Genomic DNA, 6,424 nt, shown 5'->3' with positions numbered 1-6,424 from the left:
GAAAACCAAAATAACTAGGTAATCTTATAGAATGTTTTGAGTAACTGGCCCAGATCTACCACTAAGCTCAGTGGCCTATATAATGTCAAAGGGGAAAGAGATCTTAGAAAGTTCATCAAGTCCTTGATTATACAAATTGGGGTCTGTGGCCCAGAAGGGAAAAGAGATGAACCTGTCAACACAGAGTACTTAGGCAGGTGGAACTGCACTCTAAGGATATAAGAATCCTAGCTCTCTCTAGCATGCTTCGCTTTTCCCCATTGTGTTTTCGCCTCTCTAGGATGGTACTGGAAGTCTCATTTTGAAGCCCTGGCCAGCAAGCAAAGCTGTTAGTTAGTCTGGTGGGTTTTTTAGGCCCTATCAGAACCTTCTTCCTGATCTTGTGCCTAATACAGGACACTCCCCCCTGCAAACATGCCAGCAGGTCAACCCTCTGGCTCCCAACTCCTTAGTTGTGTGTCCCTGAAGACAGTATGGCAAAATAGAAAAAGTCCCACAGACTGGGTTACTATACCGGGCAAGCTCATTTCTCTTCTCAAAACTCAGGTTTTTAAATCTGTAAAACAGGGAGAGAACCTCACTGGGTGCTTTTAATTCCCTTTATGCAGCTTTACGTATTTTCATAGCATTTATTACTTTCTTGTATACCTTATAATTTATTTACTTATTGTCTTTCCAATTGAAATGTCAGCTCCATGAGGGCAGGGATCTTTGATTGCTTTATTCACTTCTGCATGCCCAGTGCCTAGAACAGTGCTTGACATATAGTGCGTACTCAGTGAAAAGCTGTTTAATGAATGAGTGAGGATTAAATAAGAGAATGAATAGGGGAGTGTCCAGTTAACAGGAAACTCTCATCTTGAGAGTTCTTTTGGTCTTTCTAGGTGCTGATCCTGGCAAGTGTGCTGGTTAGCTAAGTACTTTCCCCCTCCTTGGCCTGCCTTCACAGCTGCTGCCTGCTCTTTGCACTGCATACCAAGGTGATATTGTAGCACTCCTTGTTGCAGGGTTGGAGATTGTGTCCCAAAGGCAGGCTGGGAGCTGGTGTGGGGAGTCAGAAGGCTATTCCAGTCTAGATTCGTAGCTGTCTTCCCTGGATGGTGAGATACTTACACAGGTTCTGTGCTCTCTCCTTGTGTAAAACAAATACCTAACTCCCAAGAAAGACATGAATGATTTACTGGACAATTTAGTACCTTTTGGGTGGAATCAATTAAAAGAATAATCAGCATTTAGGAAGCACTTAGAAATCCAAAGATTGTTTAACTACTAAGGTCACTATGATGAGAGCTTTGTCATTGTAATGAGAGTTCCAGTGAATGTATATTTAAGGCAGTCTGGCCTCTTCTGCCCACTCCCCACTTCTTCCCTCATCTGCCCTCACCTTCCTGAAAGTTGTGTCTTGTCTGTCTGTCTGTCTGCCTGTCTCTCAGACCATTCCTTGTGTCTCCTCTCATCCTGCTCTTTCTGGGTTATCGAATTATGACATCTGCCTATCTTTTTCCTCTGTCTTTGTCTGGTTCTCAACCCTCATCTTGAGAAGTAAGCTGTAAAAGATTCTCTTGATAATTAGAAGTGGTAAAGCAGTTCTGCTGGCAGATAAGTCAGCAAATAAGTTTCTGAATTTCCAGAGGAAAGGCCATGGATCACCTAATAGAATCTTTTGAGGCAGGAATTGTTATCTAAGTCTCTGTGAGCTGTGAGACACTACCAAAGAGATTATGCTTGGGCCTGTACAGGGGGAATTCTCAGCTGCACAGAATCTAGAAAACAACATACATATAAAACTAAGAGATTACCTAGACTACCTCTGCTCCCTTTAAAAGATCTATCTATCTATCTATCTATCTATCTATCTATCTATCTATCTATCTATCTATCTATCTAACTATCTAGATATGATTCTTCTCTGCAATATCTTGGAAAAACACTTGTCTAGGCCCCTCCTACATATCTCCTATGATAAAGAGTTCACTCCGTCTAATGACAACCTGTTTCATTTATAGGCTGCTCAGTTAAAAAGTCCTTCCTTGTGTTGAGCTGAAATTCCCATCCAAGGGTCTCATTTCTGCCTTCTGAAGCTTCTCAGACTCCATCTGCTCTCTCTGTTCCTGACAATATCTTATAGAGGTCTACAAAAAGAGCACTTCTCTTAAGTCTTCTCTTCTCCAGCTGATATGATTTGGATGTTTGTCTCCTCCAAATTTCATATTGAAATGTGGCTTCCAATGTTGGAAGTGGAGCCTAGTGGGAAGTATTGGATCCTGGGGTCAATAATTCATGAGGGGCTAAGCCCTCATGAATGGCTTAGCACTAGTTCCTTGGTGATGAGTGAGTTCTCGCTCAGTTAGTTCATGAAAGATCTGGTGGTTTAAAAAGGTCCAAGACCCCTCTTCACTCTCTTGCTTCCTCTTCTTCCTCCGCCATGATTGTAAACTTCCTGTGGCCTCACCAGGATTCAAGCAGACAGCAGCACTATGCTTATGCAGCCTGCAGAACCATGAGCCAATTAACCTATTTTCTTCATAAATTACCTAGTCTCAGGTATTCCTTTATAGCAACACAAAATGGACTAAAACACTAGCATAAATGGCCACAGCTCCAAATTCTTTCAGCCCCACCCTTGTCTGTTCACTCCCTTCTGTACGCATCCTACATATGACCCACTTAATGTATGGTAGTCCGAACCAAAAGGAAGTCCCTCAGTAAGGGTCTAACCACTACAGAGTGGAAAGGGACTGTTGCTTCCCTTGATCTAAACACTATACATATGTTATTGCAGCCTAAGTTCCCATTAGATTTTTTGGGCTTTATCATCTCAGTGATGATGCCTATAAGGGAAAGTCTCAAGTTCCTTTTCTGCAAACTGTGTATAGGACAGTCTATTCCATCCTGTGAATAGTCAGTTGGTTTTCTGCACTCAATTGCAGGCCTCTCCATTTGTAACTGTCAATCATCTGGTCAGGTTCAACCACTTACTTCAGCCTGTTGACATCTTTTTGGATCCTGACTCCATGGCCTGAAATATTCCTCCCTCCTTTTCAGCTTTCAAACTTTAGTAATAATTTCCTCTCTTCTCTCTACATGAGCCTGTTTTGCTATTTTGTTGAGACATCAAGTCCCTCATTCATTCCTTCAGGAGGGTAGGGGCCACCTTCTCTGGGTGCTCCTGGGGGCAGTTCTCAAGGCCTGTGGTATGAAAACGACCTTGATCAGTGAGCACCAGCAGCTCACTGCTGCTCAGTGGAGAAGGCAGCTCCAATAGCAACATCTCCCTCAGCCTACCTGGGCCTCTGCCAGGGAGAACCCCACACACTGGCTGGCTCATTCAGATGTGGATAAAGTAAGATTTCCAGTTGGCTGCCAGAGATGAAGCCCTGGGATGTCAGGCCAAGCAAGGGCACATCAGCACATCAACCTGATTCCTCTGATGGCTCAGAAGTTTTCAGGATCAATGGGCCTCTAGTCATTTATGTCACAACCCCTTCTTCATCCTTGGAGGGCTGGCCTGATTCCAATATTGACTGTTAGCACTCAGCTCTTTAAAACTGGCCGTATTCCTGACAGTCTTGGAGAAAAGACTGATGGCAAAAAGGGCTGTAATATTCCAAGAGCCTCCTTCTTACCAGTCCCCTTAACAGCTTATATCTTTTTATGTTAACACTTTATTTTAGAAGAATACATATACATGGTAAAATATTTAAAAAAAGGAAGGGAAGTTCAAGATTCTTACAATCCCACTATTCAGGCATAAACCATTATTTGACATTTTGTTGAAAATCTTATATTGGCAAACACACACACACACGTGCGCGCGCACGTGTGTGTGTGTATAATGCAACGTTATGCTATTGAAAATATGCATTGGCAAAACATTCAGATCTAAAGCATCATTGCTAATGACATAATATCTCATAGGTACTTCTCTTGGGAGATATTTAGGTTGCTTCTAATTTTTCTTTCTTTTTAGCTTTTATTTCAGGTTCAAGGGTTCATGTGCACATTTGTCATATAGGTAAATTTGTGTCATGGGTTTGTTGTACAGATATTTTACACCCACGTGCTAAGCCTAGCAACAATAGTTATTTTTTCTGGTGCTCTCTCTTCTCCCACTCTCCACCCTCAAGTAGGCCCCAGTGTTTATTGATTCTTTGTGTCCATGAGTTTTCACCATTTATCTCCTACTTATCAGAAGAACATTCAGTATTCGATTTTCTGTTCCTGCATTAGTTTGCTAAGGGTAATTGCCTTCAGCTCCACTCATATTCCTGTGAAAGACACAATCTCGTTCTCCTTTATGGCTGGATAGTATTCCATGCCATATATGTGTCACATTTTCTTTATCCAGACTATCATTGATGGGCATTTAGGTTGATTTCATGTCTTTGCCATTGTGAATAGTGCTGCGATGAACATTCATGTGCATGTATCTGTATAAAAGAACCATTTATATTTCCCTGGGTGTGTACCCAGTCATAGGATTGCTAGGTAGAATGATACTTCTGTTTTTAGCTCTTTGAGGAATTGCCACACTGCTTTGACAATGATTGACCTAATTTACACTTCCATCAATGATGTATAAGCATTCCCTTTTCTCTGGAACCTCATCCCCATCAGTTATTTTTTGACTTTAATAATAGCCTTTCTGATATGTGAGATGGTATCTCATAGTGGTTTTGATTTGAATTTCTCTAGTTATCAGTGACATTGAGCTTTTTTTATATGCTTGTTGGTCACATGTGGGTTTCCTCCTCCTCCTCCTCCTCCTCCTTCTTCTTCTTCTTTTTCTTCTTCAGACAGAGTCTTACTCTATTGTACAGGCTGGAGTGCAGTGGCACAATCTCGGCTCACTGCAACCTCCGCCTCCTGGGTTCAAGTGATTCTTCTGCCTCAGCCTCTCGAATAGCTGGGATTACAGACATGCACCACCATGCGTGGCTATTTTTTGTATTTTTGGTAGAGACAGGGTTTCACCATGTTAGCCAGGCTGGTCTTGAACTCCTGACCTCAGGTGATCCACCTGCCTCAGCCTCCCAAAGTGCTGGGATTACAGGCATGAGCCACGGCACCCAGCCTCTGTGTCTTCTTTTGAAAAGTGTCTGTTCATGTTTCTTGCCCACTTTTTAATGGGTTTGTTTGTTTATTTTCTCATAAATTTGCAAGTTCTTTATACGTGCTGGATATTAGACCTTTGTCAGATGGATAGTTTGCAAAAATTTTCTCCCATTCTGTAGGTTTTCTGTTTAATCTGATAGTTGCTTTTGCTGCACAGAAGGTCTTAATTTTACATTCCATTTGTCAACTTTTGCTTTTGTTGCGATTACTTTGGTGTCTTCATCATGAAATCTTTGCCTGTTCCTTTGTCCTGAATGGTATTGTCTAGATTGCCTTCCAGGGTTTTTATAGTTTGGGGTTTTACATTTACGTCTTTAACCAATCTTGAATTGATTTTTGTATATGGTGCAGGAAGGGGTTCAGTTTCAATCTTCTGCATATGGCTAGTCAGTTATTCCAGGACCATTTATTGAATAGAGAGTCCTTTACCTATTGCTTGTTATTGTTAATGGTTGTAGGTGTCCGGCCTTATTTCTGGGCTCTCTATTCCATTCCCTGGGTCTATGTGTTTGTTTTGTACCAGTACCATGCTGCTTTGGTTACTGTAGCCTTGCAGAAGAGTTTGAAGTCAGGTAACGGGAAACCTCCAGCTTTGTTCTTTTTGCTTAGGATTGTCTTGGCTATTTGGGCTCTTTGTTGGTTCTGTATGAATTTTAAATAGTTTTTCTAGTTCTGTGAAGAATGTCATTGATAGTTTGATAGGAATAGCATTGAATCTATAAAGTGCTTCAGCTAGTATGGCCATTTTAATGATATTGATTCTTCTTATCAATGAGGATGGAATGTTTTTCCATTTTTTGGTTTCATCTCTGATTTCTTTGTGCTTAATTTTCATTATAGAAATCTTTCACCTTCCTGGTTAGGTGTATCCCTATGTATTTTATTCTTTTTGTGGCAATTGTGAATGAGATTTTTGTTCCTGATTTGGCTGTCAGCTTAGGTATTGTTGGTGTATAGGAATGCTAGTGATTTTGGGACATTGATTTTCTATCTTGAGAGCTTTCTGAAGTTGTTTATCAGGTGAAGGAGCTTTTGGGCAGAGAGTATGGAGTTTTCCAGATACAGAATTATGTTGTCTGTAAACAGGGATAGTTTGACTTCCTCTCTTTCTATTTAGATGCCCTTTATTTCTTTATCTTGCTTGTTTGCTTTGGCCAGGACTTTCAATGCTATGTTAAAATAGGAGTGGTGAGAGACAGTATCCTTGTCTTGTGCTGGTTTTCAATGGGAATGCTTCCAGCTTTTGCCCATTCAGTATGATGTTTGCTGTGGTTTTGTCATAGATGGCTCTTAGTATTTTGAGCTATGT

The sequence above is a fragment of the Pongo pygmaeus genome, chromosome X (genome assembly GCF_028885625.2).
Source record: "Pongo pygmaeus isolate AG05252 chromosome X, NHGRI_mPonPyg2-v2.0_pri, whole genome shotgun sequence".
NCBI classification, from domain to species: domain Eukaryota; kingdom Metazoa; phylum Chordata; class Mammalia; order Primates; family Hominidae; genus Pongo; species Pongo pygmaeus.
Note: the sequence above shows the minus strand (reverse complement) of the source record.